The following is a 17898-nucleotide window of genomic DNA, read 5'->3' as shown; positions in this document are numbered from 1 at the left end:
ATGGAGAATAACACATAAGGAAGAACCATTTGAACAGTAGAGTCAAGATTTAAGAAAACGATGAACAAGAGAATATCTCCCTGAGAGCAGAACCACCTTCAGTCCACTGACCCAGTGTTGATTCTCTAGCTGAGCTACAAAGAGGGGCCACGGGAAATTCACTAGTCTAATGTATTACAATAAGGCAGCAACTATCACAATGGTAAAAGATGAAAGCAGGCTTTCAAAGGATAGAAATTTGTAAGAACAAGTCTTACTTGACTTGGATATTTTCTCATTATATAGCCTGTGGTCAAAAGAGAGCAGAAGACATGTCAAAAGACAGCTCACATTCAATTTAGGACTTTGTTGACAGGAATAAAATAATTAAAAGGAAATTAAAAATTAAGAGTTTTAAAATTTGTGTAAGAGACAGAAAGGTGACTCAGTAAGATGTAGAAATTAAGGCATGCTATCACCCCAAATTGTTTAATTTCATCAGATTAACAAAAGTTCTCAATGCCACTCTTTCAAAGAGGCTAAGAATCCTAAAGTGGACTTTTGTAGGGAAACAGGAAGCATATCTCATAGTTATTTCATAAGGATAGAGGCCCTGAATATCTTGCAACCACTGTATGTCATTCTCTCAGACCCACAGTAAACATATATATGTATAATTTTTGTATACAATCTCTTGCTTTCTCCATCTATTCTAATTCTTCCGAACAACACAAAGCCTTGGTAAGAATGGGGGTCTAGATTATACCATGTGTTGGGCTCTGGAAATTATTTTTTCCCCACACAATTGTTATATGCTGAGGATTCTTTCATTTTGAAATATGTTTGATATGAGTTTGATTTTGTGAAATTCTAATTTGACTTTGACTCTTCGAATAGTGACATTTAAGGGACTTGGTGTTGTATTAATTCAAATTTAGAGGGTACTGCAGTGGGGCACCATTCCCTGGGTACTGCTTTGGCTGAAGGGACCCAGGTTCTCTCCAATTTCCTTCTTGTTAAAACTGAGTAACAGAAGAGACGGTATTTGGTACTTTAATGTCTAGGGTACTTAATCAAATATGGAATAGATTTCACCTTGAGCCATAAACATCTCTTTTTAGCCTTTAATAAGAAATAGAAGTTTATATTTCAACTTAATTCATGCTTACATCATTAGCATGTTATTTGAGATATTTAACACTTTTATTTACCTTCATAACATAATAATCTCTAGTTAGCTATATCAAACAGTTTGCTTGGAAATGAGATGGGGAATATGCTAGGAAGTGTCCACCAAAGGTGTAGTGTGACCTTGAAGTTACTTTAATTAGTGTGGAAGGTATGGGGAGAGGTAGCTAACAGTTAAGAAGGCAAAAAGTAAACTATTTCAGGAGATACATTTTGGAAAATGAATGTATAACTATTTTAATATAAAAGACAAGTTTCATAGGATATGTGTCTTTGAATATCTTTATATAAAAGCATACACAATATTTGATATTACTCAGTAGTACTATACATGTAGTAAGAGTATAACGATTAGAGTGTATATAAAGTACACCCAACTCAAGATACTGGTTATCTCTGAAAATAAGACAGTTGGATGAAGTCAGGAAAATGTGTGTATTTAAGGACCTCAATTCTGTCTGTAAAGATTTTTTTCTTTTATTCTTTCTTGAGTTTCAGAGTCTATGGACAGCCAACTTTCTTATATATACTGTAGGGAACTTATTTTTCTAACAAGGGCATTTAAGGGTCTTTAATCTTAAATTTAGCAATATATATCTAAATTATTGTTATTTTACATTGATTTTATTAGGACACCATGATGAATCCATGAAATCTGCAGACTAAGCATTTGTAACACAGATGTGTTCTTTACTTATGTATGTGAGTAATTTTCTATTCCTCTTGTCTTGATCTTTTAATCAAGAATACGTAATGACTATGTTGTTTCTGCTTTCTTGTTCCTTCAGTTTTCCTACTTTTTATTTCATTATTTTTATTTTCTGTCTTGTTCATCTGCCTTCTGGTTTCATTTCAAGCCTTTCCTTCACAACAGATTAAATTTTCTGCAATGTTAATTTTATTATTGTTTTTTACCTTCTGTTATTTATTTTAATGTCCTAATCTACTTTCCTTATATCATCTGGCACTTTTCCCCTGCTGCCTCAAAAAAATTTCCTTTAAATTAAAGACTGCTGTTGAATAATTTGTCTCTTGCATTATAAAGTCTGAATTTCCCTAAACTTATTGTAGTATACTTACATAACTACCCTGCCGTTTGTTTTCATTTTGCTCATGCTTGGGCAGTGCTGTGGATTCAGTTGTGTTACCAGAGTTAAAATGTTTGAATACTAACCCCAGCATGTCAAAATGAGACCTTATTTGGAAGTACTGTATTTGTAGATGATCAGGTTAAGTGAGGTCATTAGGGTGGGCCCTATCCAATATGACTGCATGTCCTTATAAAAAGAGGAAATTTGGACACAAACACACACACAGGAAGAACACTGTGTGAAGACTGGGGTTGTGCAGACAACAAGACAAGGAACTACCAAAAGCTTGGAGAGAGCTCTGGAACAGATCTTTTTCTAACACATTCAGAAAGAGCACTGACCTGCTGACAAATTGATCTCGGACTTGTAGCCTCCAAAACTATGAGACAATAAATTTCTCTTTTTTTAAGTTACCCAGATTGTGGTAGTTTGCAGCCATAGCAAACTAATGTCGCCTGATAGAGTATACAAGGCTTTTGTTTTTATCTCTGAGTTATGTAGTAAGGACTGCACAATCTATGTCTTCCCTGAAAGCAAATTCCGTGATCAGATAGGAATAAAATAAGGATATGAACCTGATTTCCTTCTCTCTATATATTGGAAGAAATTAGTGAGAATTTTCAAAATTCCAACCCTTACCAGTTAGGTGCTTGCAAAATAGGTATCTGAGATAATGCTATCTCTCTGCTCTGATTCAGGATCTTCTGTTTCTTGTTCTTGATTCATGTTTTTTTTGGGGGGATGGGGAGCTGTTGCAGGATGCAAGTATCAAGGACAAAGCATTTATATAAAGAAATTTCATTTACTGTTTTAATAGTATCTCTTTATGTAACCTTTGTCAGACTTTAATCTTGAGAGGGCTATTTAACATAAATTGACGGTACACGTTTATTAATTCACTAGCCCATTATGAAAAGGGAGACAATCAGATCTATGAGCAGTTTCAGAAGTGGATTTTCTTCTCTCCAGTGCTTCAGTCTTTCTTTTGAGCTAGGATGCAGGGTTCATTAGAATTTGCATTTAGCCTGGCTTCCAATTACTATCTGTGCCTGCTCTTGCCTGTATTTAGAGGATATTTCTAGATGCATTACGTTATGAGCAAGCTATTTCCTCACCTCCAACTCTGCTCCCCCACCACACACACACACACACACACACACACACACACCATACCTTGACACAGGCTGGCATCCATATTATCTGCAGCTCCAGTGTAAATATTTTTGCTGATTTGTATTGTCAACATACACACTAGCTATTTTCACGATTGCTCATCTTCTCCCATGTGTTCTGTCTCTTCAAATCAAAGGTTGTTCATTAAGTTCTCCAAGGTTATTTTCCACGTAAATACTAAAGGAATCTTTTAATGACAGTAAGTGACAAGTTAGCACTAAAACTAGCTCTTAAATTTTTGTCATATCTGAATTGTATTAAAGAGAAATCCCTGAAGTGTCTCTCAAACGGGTAGCACTCTTTCTTAGCTGTCAGTGTCATCGGAGAACTTGCTCTGTTTATACATTCTTGACCATTTCTATAATCACATATATGAGAGTTCAATGAGAGGTCTGGGCTCATGTAATCTAACCTGGTCATTTTACTTTGCATCCTTAGAAGTGTAGTACCTTCAGGAGATGCTCTAAATTTTCTTCTTAAGATTGATAATTAGCATTTTTTTCTTGATAAACTTAAATTTTGCTGATTTTAGTAGCAACCAATTTCATGTCGAACACTGTTATTTTACTTTTCCAAATATATGCACTTTAAAATATTGTGTTGATTCTGGTCACTTCTTTCATATCCTCCTATATATTTTGGCTTCACCATTGGACAGTCTTATTGTCTTTGTGTGTGTATATATATATGTGTATCAAATTACCCACAATGATCTAGGTACACTTTGGAAAGTGTAATCTAAAAGACAAAGTACTTGCTGCCAAGGAGCTCATAACTTTTGAAAAGTGACAAAGGAGTGATAGAATACGATACACTCTGATAAACATAAGAAATATGAACACATTAGTGAAGCAGACAGAGGTAGAATCTGATTTTCTACTGAGGATGTGAAGGCATGTTCAGGAGGGTTCAGAGAAAGATATCAAATGCTGAAGGTTGAGCGAGACTTCAACATTATTCCAACTGTGCTTCAGAAATCACTATCCAAAATTCCAAATCATTCAGCACACTTTCAGAAAAAGAACTAAGTAGAATAGTACTTATCTGTAGAACTATTGCTTTTTTTCTTTATTATTCTTAGAGGATTTCTTTGCACTCTGAGATTGAGTGCAATTGCTCTTTAAGAGAGCAATCATATCTTATTCAATTTGGTATCCTTAGCACCTCACATACTACCTAGCAAAGAGCAAGCTCTATTAATGTTTGTTAATAAACTCACAAACGAATGAAACTCTAGCCTTTCTTTGTTTCTTTCTAATAGTCTAGAAGTGTGTTTTCTCACAATATGCTAATTATAGTGAAATTGCATTGCAAGCTAAAGCACTTGGATATCTTGGTAAGTCAGATACATTAACAATATAAGGTATACATGCCAATTTTAGACTGTTGCAATGTAGAGAGAAAAGCAAAAAGATTCCTGAGTATCATTTCACATATTACACTAAAGAAAGTACCAGTCAGTTTTGTATTTTGTTTCTTTTAATTATTTTATTTTAAAAGTGGATAATTAATGCCTAGTATATCTGTAAACAAAGAACCAAATCCCCGGACTTAAAGTAAAATAGCACGTGATTATTGATAGCTTATAAAGTGCTAGGGATTGTGCTAAGTAATTTACAAGTGATGACCTGACCAATCCCTGTGGGTTAAACCTATCAGTTCACTCTGAGGTAAAATAAGTAGTCTTATTTTACAGATTAAAAGACTCAGGCACTGAGGGGTAAGATAATGTGCTTAATGTCACACACCTAGTAAGTGCCTAAACCACTATTTGAAACAGCTCATTGGACTAAAAAATCTATGTTCTTAATAAAGACCTTATACTGACTCAACGAGGAATTGAGGCAATTATGCTAAAAGCTCTTATTACAATTTCATACATTAGTATTTTAAGAAGGAGCTCTAACCCAAAACACAAAACATAGAAACTAAAAAATAAAGTTGAATGTATGATAGTTAAGGAAATACAGAGTTATTGTTTCAGTAAATTGATATGTTTCTAAATATGTGTCCTCCCAAAAGATGAATCATAGTTCACAGCATATTTCCTTCAAACTTGTTATTGAGACTATAGTATTTAAGGAGAGCATTAACTTTATAAAATTTAACTACAGAATGCTTTCTTCCAAATCAATATTTTGACTATCCTTAGAGAGATTTTAGTCATTAATTTTCAGTTGAAAAAAGATGCCAGAGTTTTGTTTGTTTGCTTGTTGTTTGTTTTTTACTCTTTAGAAAAATGAGATGCTTTATTCTTGGGATGGAAAAAGTCACTACATTACAATATTATGCAAAGATTAGCACTTAAAATAAGGTGGAACGTAACATTTTGAATAAGAATAGGAGATATTTTATATAAAGCAAGAATTATATATACATTGATAGTAGAGTGGCAGCCTAACAAAAAAGGAGAAAACAGAGTATTAGACTCTGTTTTTGTTAATCCTAGCCTTCTAAAATACTTATTAAAGCAAAAGGTCTAACATTTCAAATAGCCATTCTAGTTATATGTGTAATTGTTATTATTCATATTTACACCGTCAAATGTTCTTATGGCTCAGAGATAACTTTGACTCCATGAAAAAATATTTAATTTAAAAATAACTTAAAAATATTACCCACGATGGTAATACAAATGAAAAAAAGTCATTGTCTCAAAACACAATGTCACAGTAACACAGACACTTCTGAGAGTGGCTTGTGAGAAGTGTATGGATCTTTCATTTTCAATAACTGTATGACCTTTACTCACCTACCAGTTTATATTCTGATACAATATAATATTTGTTCTCTAAGATTATACCTATAATGGAGAATGCCATACAAAGATTTATATCTGTAATTGTGCAAAATTTAAGAATCAAGGTGTGACCTATTTTAAATTTAAATCATGATTTAGTTTCTTTAAGGAAGGAGCCAGATCTTTTCGTAAAGTTTCTTCATATTTTTTAATTAATTAATTAATTAATTAATACCATTAGCAATTTGTAATCATTGGAATATATATTCAGAAAAATAATATAAAATATATGTATTTCTGTTTTTGTACATTTAAATTTGGATTTAAGAGTCACATAATTTTTCATAGAACTAACATTTGTTGAATATTTATGATATCATTGGAAATTATGAGCAAAAAAATCAAATTTTCTTTATCTGAAAAGGAAATAAATAAACTGTAGTCTTTCTTTTTTCTTTCTTAAATATCTAAAACTTTAGTCTAAATTTCTTCAATTTCTCTTCTTACTTCCCCTTCTCATTCCAACATAAGTTGGCTGCCATCTTCACTTTTTTACTGAAATATCTTTTATTAAAGTCATATATTAAATATACTAATAAGAACTAGAAAATAAAATGCATATACAACATACCTCCTGTTAAAAAGAAAACCACAAGCCCAAATTGGCATCACTTCTGCTAAAGCCCACAATACCAAACCTGGATTTAATACTTAACATAATTGCAGTTTTAACCCCTCCCAAAAACATAAATTTTTTTTTTGAGAGGAAGATTAGCCCTGAGCTAACATCTATGCCAATCCTCTTTTTTCTGAGGAAGACCAGCTCTGAGCTAACATCTATTGCCAATCCTCCTCACTTTTTTCCCCAAAGCCCCAGTAGATAGTTGTACGTCATAGTTTCACATCTTTCTAGTTGCTGGATGTGGGACGCGGCCTCAGCATGGCTGGAGAAGTGGTGTGTTGGTGCGCACCAGGGATCCGAACCTGGGCTGCCAGTAGCAGAGGGTGCGCACTTAACTGCTAAGCCACTGGATTCGCCCCAGAAATGTAGATGTTAATCAACCAGTTTGGAATTTTCCTGTCAGCACCAATGAGGTAATCTGTCACATTGGTCCTCTCCATCCTGAGAGGAAGAAGAGTCAATTTACATGATAAAAGCCTTGACAGGGCCAGCCCCCTGGCTTATTGGTTAAGTGCTCTTGCTCTGCTTCTGGTGGCCCAGGTTCGGCTCCCATGCGTGCACCCATGCACTGCTTCTCTGGCCATGCTGAGGCCACGTCCCACGTGCAGCAACTAGAAGGATGTGCAACTATGACATACGACTATCTACTGGGGCTTTGGGGAAAAAAAAAATGAGGAGGATTGGCAATAGATGTTAGCTCAGAGCCGGTCTTCCTCAGCAAAAGGAGGAGGATTAGCATGGATGTTAGCTCAGGGTTGATCTTCCTCACAAAAAAACAAACAAAACAAAACCAAAAAACCCTTGCCATTCTTTCTTGCCTCAAAAGAAAATGTCCTGGCCTAAAAATAATCCCTTCCTTTCTTTTGCTAATGTCTTCTTACCCCACCCTCCTTCTGCTTATAAAAACCTTCCATTTTCTACAACGCCTTGGAGCATCTTCTACTTGGTATATGGGATGCTCCTGGATTCATGACTTGCTTAATAAAGCCAATCAGATCATCAAATTCACTCAGTTGAATCTTGTTTTTTAACACTCCCCATACAAATTGGCAAATTATAAGAGATTTTAACTACACAATAAGCAAGTTTGATGCTATTAATACCTGTAGACCACTGCACCTAACAACTGTTAGGTACACTTTTTTTATTACACACATAAGGAACATTTATGAACACTGAGCTAAGTTTCATAAAGCAAGTCCTGTAAAATTTCAAATCACCACTATTCTAAATATCTAAAGATTCAAAGAAGAATAATAAAAGTAATTACAATATGTCCAAAATTAAATGAAAATGATAATCTTACCTGTATAAACTCATGATACATAGCAAAAGAAATACCTAAAGGAAAGTTTCTCCTTACATACTTATAGTAGAAACAGAAATTCTCAATAGTTAAGGTTGAATTGATTGCTTTACATTAAATAGAAAAGAAGATATTTGCATACAGTTTTTCAAGCTCAGAGGAAGAGAGTACTAGTGCATTATTATTTATAACTAAATCATGTTTATGATTATCACATTTGGGAAAAATAAACCTAAGCAATAGTCTCTTTAGCATGATTATCAAACACATTTATCCATTCTAACATTTTATTGTGCAGTTCATCTAATCTGCCACGTAGTAAAATTCACTGTTCTATCAGGCAAAGCAAGGCAGGCACTAACTTAGTGTTAGATACGAGAAAAGCAAACATTTTAGAAAAATTACTGTGATGTTACCACTACCATTTCTAAAGGTATAAGTTGCTCAAATCTTAATGATCTCAATTTCAGCTGAAAGTGTTTGATTAGTGATACTAAAGGTGGATTTTTATGAAACTTGTAAGTAAGCTGAAATCTGCTAGTGTATGTGAGGAGACAGAAAGAAAGAGAAAGAAGGTAGAGGAAGCTGTGAAGAACAAGGAATAGAGGTAAAGAAACCGCTGGGGAAAATAGATGATAGAATACCTTCAGAGTAGTTTAGGAGTGTTGGCGATTAGGATACTCAGTGTTGCTACTGAAAATGAAATATGGTCAGACTCCCCTGTGGCAGCACATTTCGTGAAATATCACTCTGGCATTAGCTCTCTTAGATTTATAAGTGCTGAAAAGGTCTCTGCTCTGCGTAACAATAATAACGTACCCCACTGCCAATATGCATGAGAATTAGGATGGTTTCAAATAATGACTATAAGCAGAAAAGTTTTGTTTACTTTTAATCAACAGTGTTACTATTTGCATGCATTAAATATTTGCTACTTTAAAATATTCTGTAATTTTTGAGAGTTTTTTATTTTTTTCCAGCTATACTTTAGTGAACCATAAACCATTCCTACTACCCACATGAAATAATCATAGGCTATAATGATGTAGACTCGGAGGAGACAGAGTCCTACTTTTCGATAGGCATTTTACGTGCTCCAGTGTGAAATTCTTTCTGAATCTGGCCTTTAACATTCTTAACCTGTTTTTTGTTTACATGGCTTACAACTGTGGAGATAAATTCGAACACTAAATATGACACCCCCAACAAGTCTATGGTTCTTTGGGAGGAAAACTATTTAGAATAAAGAAAAGTACCTTATGGCAGTAGCTAATAAAGACAAACTCAAACTGATTTCATTAATCCAGTTTTCATTAATCACTTATGAGATATGAAAATCAGTATTTCTATGGTATAAATAATGGTTTAGAGCCTTATTTGGTAATGGATATATAGCAAACTGATGAAATGCATGACCCTTTCCAAAGGAAAAAAAATATGCACTCAAATATTTGTATATAAATTTGAAGATTTTTACAAAATTCCTGAAGCACATGCACAAATCCCAAGTTAAGAAACCATGTTAACATGGAATCTACAATTATTTTACATATAAATATATATACACATACACATTTAAGAATATTTTACATAAGTATCAATTAATATGTTATATATTGATTATTTAAATATTTCAAAACAAGATATACTTAAGATTTCAAAACCAAAATAGCATCCTTAAGAAAAAATTTAAAATGATTTTCTTACTTTAAAACATTTTGTAGTTTTTAAGTTGCTATTGATATTTGCAAATTATTCTTCCACATTGATATGGAATCACAGAGAGATATTAACTTTATAAAATAAATTCTAATTTTAGTTTTCAGCTTGATGAGCAGTGTGTAGGTCCATGCCCAGGATCTGAACCCGCAAACCCCAGGCCACTGAAGTGGAGTGCACAAACTTAACCACTACACCTCTGGGCAGGCCCCTAAAAGGAGCTCCTAGTTGTACAACTTTCTTCGTTACTCACTCTTCTCTGTAGGTCATAAATTACAGTGGGAAGTGCTACCCTTGATTTGGGATACCTAAATGCAATGGGGATAATTGGATCCCAGAGTTTCAGGAGCCAAGTGGCTGCATTTAATCTCCAAAGGCAAGGTGGACACAGTTTCATAATGGATAACAGAGTCAAGTTGGTAATCAAAATATTCTGACTTGCAAAGACCTATAGTGTTGGCTAGTTGGTCATGGTGTTTCTAAAGTGAAATAGACAGTCTACTAAATTCTTACTTGATCTATATAAACAGAAGAGTTCTAGGTCAAGTGAACAGAAGTCTAACTTGAATCATTAAAAAGAGAGTCACAGCCCCTTATTCAATTCCCAGTATTGAGCCAGTTTACAGCCCCAGAACCTCTTGAATGAAGAGGTAGATGAGTCCTTATAGGAAGGACACCATTACTGTGCCAAAATTTATACTATTAATCTTACTCCCAGTCTTCCCCGAAGGGACCTGTGGATTTTCACAAAGTGTGCATTTGGGAATAGAAAATGATCAAACTTTCAAGATTACTGGACACTGATTTTGATAGACATTGGTTCCAGAAGTCCCAAAATGTCACTGTGGTCCACAAGTCAGAGGAAGGGTTTATGGAGGTCAGATGATCACTGGAGATTTAACTCATATCAGGTCAGTTTGTGGGTCCATGAACACAACCTGTGGTTATTTCTCCAGTTCTAGAATGTATAATTGAAACAGAAAATTCCAATTTTCTTTGCTGGGTTGGTTGATTCTTACTACCAAGGGGAAATTGTACTGCCACTACACAATGAAGGGGAAGAATATGTTTGAAATACATGAGATCACTTAGGGCATCTCTTAATATTACCATGCCTGATGATTAAAGTTAATGGAAAACTGCAACAACTCAATTCAGGCAGGACTATTAATAGTCTAGATCCATGAGGAATGAAAGTTTGGGTCATACTATGAGGTAAATACCATGACTATTTGGTGGTTCTATTTTTAATTTTTTGAGGAACGCTTATACTGTTTTCCATATCAGCTGTGTCATTTTACATTCCCACCAACAGTGTACAAGGGTTTTTATTTCTCCCCATCCTCACCAACACTTGTTATCCTTTATATATATATATATATATATATATATATATATATATATATATATACATACACACATAATAGCCATCCTAACAGGTGTGAGGTGATATCTCGTGTCATTGTGGTCTTGATTTGCACTTTTCTGATGATTAATGATGCTGAACACCTTTTCATGTACCTGTTGACTGTTTGTATGTCTTCTTTGGAGAAATGTCTATTCAAGTCCTTTGCTCATTTATGAATTTTTTTGATATTGAGTTATAGGAGTTCATTAAACATTTTGGATATCAATCACTATCATATATATGGTTTGCAAATTTTTATTCCCATTCCGTAGGTTGTCTTTTTATTTTGTTGATTGTTTCCTTTGTTGTGCAGAAACTTTTTAGTTTTATGTTGTCCCACTGGTCTATTTTTGCTTTTGTTGCTTGTGCTTTTGGTATCATATCCTAGAAATCATTGCCAAGACCGATGTTAAGAATCTTTTGCCCTGCATTTTCTTCTTGGAGTTTTATAGACTAAAGTCTTACATTTAAGTCTTTAATCCATTTTGAATTGATTTTTGTGTATGATGTAAGATAAGAGAACAATTTCATTCTCTTGCATGTGAATATCCAGTTTTCTCACCATTTATTGAAGAGACTATCCTTTCTCCATTGTGTATTCTTGGCTCCCTTGTTGAAGGTCAGTTGACTGTATATGTGTGGATTTATTTCTGGGCCTTCTATTCTGTCCCATTGGTCTATATGTCAGTTCTTATACCATATGACCCAGCAGTCCCACATCGTGGTATATATCCAAAAAAATTGAAATCAAATATCTGCATTCCCATGTTCACTGCAGCATTATTCACAATAACCAAGATATGGAAACAACCTAAATATTCATCAATGGATTTATGGGTAAAGAAAACGTGGTATAGAAGACAATGCAATATTATTCAGCCTTAAAAAAGAAGGCTAGCCTACCATATGCAACAACATGTATGAACCTGGAGGACATTTTGCTAAGTGAAATAAGCCAGTGAACTAAGGACAAATACTATGCTAGTCACATGATCCTTCTTGACTTATAGCAGGACTGGGAATTTTAGTCTTTCACGAGCCCAAGAAGTAAGAATGACATGGATATTGTTGTGTATAGGACTTTACTTTATAAGAGTAATAAGTTTTACACTTAAAGAAACCTATATTTCCAAAATAAGATAATTAACAAATTGAATAGGACATATCTATACGATGATAATGATTATGTGGTTCACCTTAACAGCTTAACTATAAATTTTCAATAACTCTGACAGAAACTAAATTTTCATTCACTGTTTTTATATTGTCTTCAAAATTCAAATAAAACCACTGGTATGGCTTCTATTAAAAGATTTAACAATTGAGCACAATTGCATCATTGGTTTACCTCATTCATCCAATCAAAAAAGTTTAGTGAGTGTCTACTAAGTACAAAGTCTTATTCTACTGCCCAAGGTTATGGGTTCAATGAGTCAGATAAAAATACTCGACTTTTGGCAATTACATTCTAGGGGATGAGATAATAAATAATAAACAACTAAATAAACTATTACACAGCTAATCATATTATTATTTCTCTGTCTCAGGCTTGTTTGTTTTAGATAACGCAAGAAAGAAATTTAAATACAAGGTGAGGCATTGTTATTATGGCTGTTGCAAGAAAAAGTAGACGTCCATCACCTTTCTTTATGGTCTTTTCCTTCCTTAGTCTTTAATACGTTCACGTTCCTCTTACTGCCTTCTTTAAATCAGCTGTCAGACATCACCTTGTGCTAGTCACCCAGACTCAAAGTGATTTCTAGCAAGAGCTGTAGGTATTGTCAGCTTGTCAGGAATGACTTTGCCTTGTGCTTTTCAACTTTGCAATTGCTACTTGAGTGACACTTTTGAAATTCTGTCAGCTTTTCTTTCCTTTGTTTGCTTTATACAGAACAGAAAAGAAGATGCTGTTCCTATCCATTAGCTTGGCAAAATCACAGCCTCCCTGAGAGAATGTCTAGCCTCATTAATCTTGTATTTCATAAATAGAAAAGATGACTGAATAGAGACTACAGACTCAGTTGCCAAAAGGATTTCTGGTCTAGAAATTAAATACCCTTAGTTCTCAAATCCTATGTATAGATTAAAATCCTATAAGAAAAAATAAAATATTAAAATATATTAACTGATTTTCTTCAGTGTACAATGTTAGCTTTATTTTTTCAAAGAAATAAATTGTATTAAATAGTTGGAAAATCAATAATTAATTATAGATTCTAAAATCTGTGAACTAAAAAGAACGATAAGCCAAATACATTTGATAGATTTCTTGGTTTCATTCATTACAATACTGCAGAAAGTACTAATTGTTTCAAAGATTATTATTGTCCCTTTAGAAGTCTCACTGTAGAATAGATAAGCTAATCTTAAGTGTTACTCTTTGGTTTAAGAGGTCTAAGTGTCAAAACCAAGAAAATGGGAATCACCTGCTTATGATTATTTTAAACGAAAGTGAAAAAGATATAATCAGAATTAATTCTACTGAAGTATAGATGTTTAAGTTGAAAACCTATTATGACATTGTAAGCAATAAGTAATTGGTATTATTGAAACGTTTTTATAGCATAGTCTGTTGTAGCTTTTTTATTTTTCAGAGTGGGTTTCCAGGTTGAAAATTCTACTGAATAACTGTGGAGATATTTTAACTGCTTACAGTGGATGACACGGGTTCAAGATATATTTGCTTCAAACCTAGAAGTAGGTATGTTAATCACTGTGATGTACATAAAGTACCAAAATGAAGGTTAGAAAATAGTTAATGGATAAACTATCAGTTAAACAATGAAAAAGTCAGTCTATTAGAAATGAGTATTAATCAAGAATGCAAACATTTCACATTCTATAACATTATTCTAATTTTATTTAAATAAATTATGTCATATAAAATAGCATATATGCTATATTATCAAAATTTAACAAGATAGATACCAATTATGCTATAGGTAAAACAGTGGCATTTAAATTAATTCTAAGGATGCAATTTTCTTATTAGGAAGGAGATATAGATATCAAGTCAAAAATAATAAAGTGGATGAAAAATTAAACAGAAAAATATGGAAAAAAAATGATGAATGAAAATTATATAGACATTTGTGCTACAATAAATTTATGTAAAAATTCTCAATGATTTCTATATTTATTTCTCATTCAAAAGTTTGGAGGTTGGCTTCAATGGCTCTTTTTCAGGGAACTGGTGGGTTTGGGTCTGCTCTATGTGTGTTCTCAGTCCTGGTCCCAGGTTGAAAAAGCATCTCCTATTTGGATAGACATACAAGGTGATTGTTGTAATGCATCTTTACCTGTCATCTTGGAACTGGCATACTGTTGACTCCTTCCATATTCTATTTGTCAAAGCAAGTTACATGGCCCATCCACATCAGTAAGGCAAGGAAATATATGACTCTATTGGGGGTTACAAGAGGGGGTTACAGGAGGCGAAACTGAATTTTCTAAAAACAATATATTTGACCATAAGCTGCTATATTAGCTACACATACTTAGATTCCTTTCCTCTATACAAAAACAAATCACTGAATCCCAAGGAAGATATCCCAAATGTATATCACCAAATAAAACATGTAGCTCATAGTCCTTGATATTTCGATAATTTCTATGTCAGGGTCAAGAGAAAGGAAGGGAGGGAGAGAGGGAGGAAGGAAGGAGAGAAGGCAGGAAGGAAGAGAGAGAGGGAGGGAGGGGGAAGGTGGGAAGGAAGACACTCAATACAATGGTGGTGGAACAGGGTCCTATTCCAAAAGGAGTAGAACTGAAATTGCACTGCTGACATCTGTAGAAATTCTGAAACTCCTTGATTAGGCCCCAGTACTGCTGCCTGGGAGCAGCTAACCAGGCCATTATCCTTTGTGGGTTTTAGCTCCCCACTCTGGGTGTTTCTGACAATTTAATTTTATTACTTGGACACATTTGAAAAAGACGTTACAGAATATTTCCTCCTTGCTGGCTGAGTAGCTGTCTCAGTCAGATTTCTGTCCATAAAATATTGGATGCTCAAGAGTAAATTTCAAATTGTCAAAGTTCTCTTCATCCAAGATAGCACTTCTGATCATCCACCACTTGCAAAATGTCATTAGCTTTTTCCTAACTATTATAACTTCTTGGTTTATTTGATTCCAGTCATACCACACCCACAATTCTTTCCAAGAAATGCCTATTTCTTTCTTGACTTGAACACAAATTCTTTGGACAATTCAGTGGCACAAGCCCTCGATCTCTTTTACCTAAGCTTTTTTAATTTTTAAATGAATATATTTCATTGGGGGGCAACTTCAGTCTAATCAGAAGTGTCTAAATAAAAATTAACATTACACATGACAGTCTTTTCCTGAGAGTTATCTTTCAAGTCTCAAAATTTTTGGATTCTTTCTTCTCTCTTTTGTCATGCCTCTACCAAATATTTCATGAACCAGCTTTTGATGCATTAACATTGTTTTCAAATATCCAGAAATACGAATCACTTACAATCACAAGCATTATTATTATCTCATTGGCCTGTATGCTAACTGGTGAAACCCTGCTTCAGGTGTTAACGTTGGGTTCAGACCTGGTCCACAGGCTTTCTCTTTTCTAAGTGTAAGCTGCAGAATCAGCTTCTATATGGCATATGTTCTCATGGTAGAAGAAAGAGGGTGGAGAGAAACTCGCCAGGCTTCTTAAAGACTCTGCTTGGAGCACACACACTGTCACTTCCACACAATACCACTGGCCAAAGCAAATCACATAGACAAGATCAAAATTAATAGAGTGGGAAAGCACAGCCTTCTCATGGTGGGAGAAGGAAAAGTGAATATTTGGTGAATAATAATAAAACTACAACAGAAAATCAACAGGTCCACACATAGCAATACTCAGGATAAATATAAAAGGAATAAATTGCCTATTAAAAGGAAGTTGTCAAATTAGATTAAAGGAAAAAAAAACCCACTCAGATATATTCTATTTTAAGTGAAAAGCTTAAAGCATAAAAAACTCACAAAGTTAAAATTAAAAATATTTATAAAAAGACATTCAGGCTAATATTAAGAAATAATATTGGTGTAAATAATTAATACCTGATAAAATAGACTTTATGACAAAAGTATTATTCGAGATGGAGACCACCATTAAATGATGAGAGAAATTGTTTCCTAAGAAAAACTGATTTTTTTTTTACCTGGATGCAACTAATAAAATGTCTCAAAATAAAAGGGGGATAAATTGATAAAATGGCAAAGAGTGAACTAATGAACCCATCATCACAGTTCGAGACTTCAATATTAATCTGTCAATTAGTTGTAGATCTAAAGATCCTCCCTCCAAAAAAAAAGGCAAGAATAGCTCTCCTTTCTTCTCCCTTTCTTTTCTGAGAAACTCAGTTCAATTTCATTATTTGGGACAGAGTAAGAGAGGATGGAAGTAAGGATGGAAGAGAAGCACACCGTTGCCCTGAACAGGGTGTCAAATCCTGATCAGGGTGAGTGCAGTATCTATGATGAGCAGTCTGGTATATAAGGTGTCAAAGCCCAGAGTGGAGAGAGCATCTTCGAAAGAGGATGACTTGGTGCACAGAATCTGATTGGCATGAGGGTGACATCCCTCAGGAGAGACAGCCTGGCACAGTGACAGATTCCAGGTGCAGTGAAGGTGGTGTCCATGGAGAAGGTCACTTAGAGCGAAATCTCAGAGCCTGAGAAGGAGGAGGAGCACATCTGCAGAGGAAGGCTTCCAAGTGCAGTGTATTAGGTACAAGGAGGGTGAGGCAGGTGTACCAGTGTGGTTGGGGGATCAGAGCACTCAGGAGAGCATCTGCATCAAATAGTAGCGGCAACTGTTAAGGGGGCAGCGGTGGGGCAAGCCAGTGCAGGATTCCAAAGCACACTTGGGGTGAGGAGAGAATAATAGACTGAGTACATACAAGAGGATTGATCAAATAAGTAAATATATAAGGGTGTTGGGAGCAACAGAATACAAATACGGAATAATTGCAATGGAGTGCCAATACGGAATACACACACACACACACACACACACACATATGCACTGTCCAGTACAGTAACAAGTAGCAACATATGACTATTTAAATTTAAATTAATTAAAGTTAAACAAAATTAAATGCCCAGTTTTTCCATCATGGTAGCCATATTTCAAGTATTCAATAGTTTCATGAGGTTAACAGTATATTGGACAGCACAGAATATGTATATGCGCACATACACACATACATACATATACGTGCACATATACTCTATAATGTGTTTGTGTATATACTCACACACACATACACACATGTAAATACCCCTAATGGGACCTATATTTTTTTATTTCTGTATTTTATCAGTTAGGTTTCAGTCAGAAGATATAAACCACATGGTAACTTGAACAGAGAAGGCTTAATAGACAGGTAATAAAGAAAATTATAAACAACACCCTAGGATGGGGGAGAGTATTCAAGAAAAAAAAAAATCCTAGAAAGGGGATAGGGAGCTCTCCAAGGCTGGAATTCAGATCTTGTTGGAAAGGATATGGCTGTAGACCGCTGGATGGAGGAGGAATCTGTTTTGTTGTCCCAAGCAAGGAGCAAGAGCTGGCTCGCAGGCATTGGTCCAGCTGACAGGC

The sequence above is a fragment of the Diceros bicornis genome, chromosome 8 (genome assembly GCF_020826845.1).
Source record: "Diceros bicornis minor isolate mBicDic1 chromosome 8, mDicBic1.mat.cur, whole genome shotgun sequence".
In the NCBI taxonomy this organism is placed as follows: domain Eukaryota; kingdom Metazoa; phylum Chordata; class Mammalia; order Perissodactyla; family Rhinocerotidae; genus Diceros; species Diceros bicornis.
Note: the sequence above shows the minus strand (reverse complement) of the source record.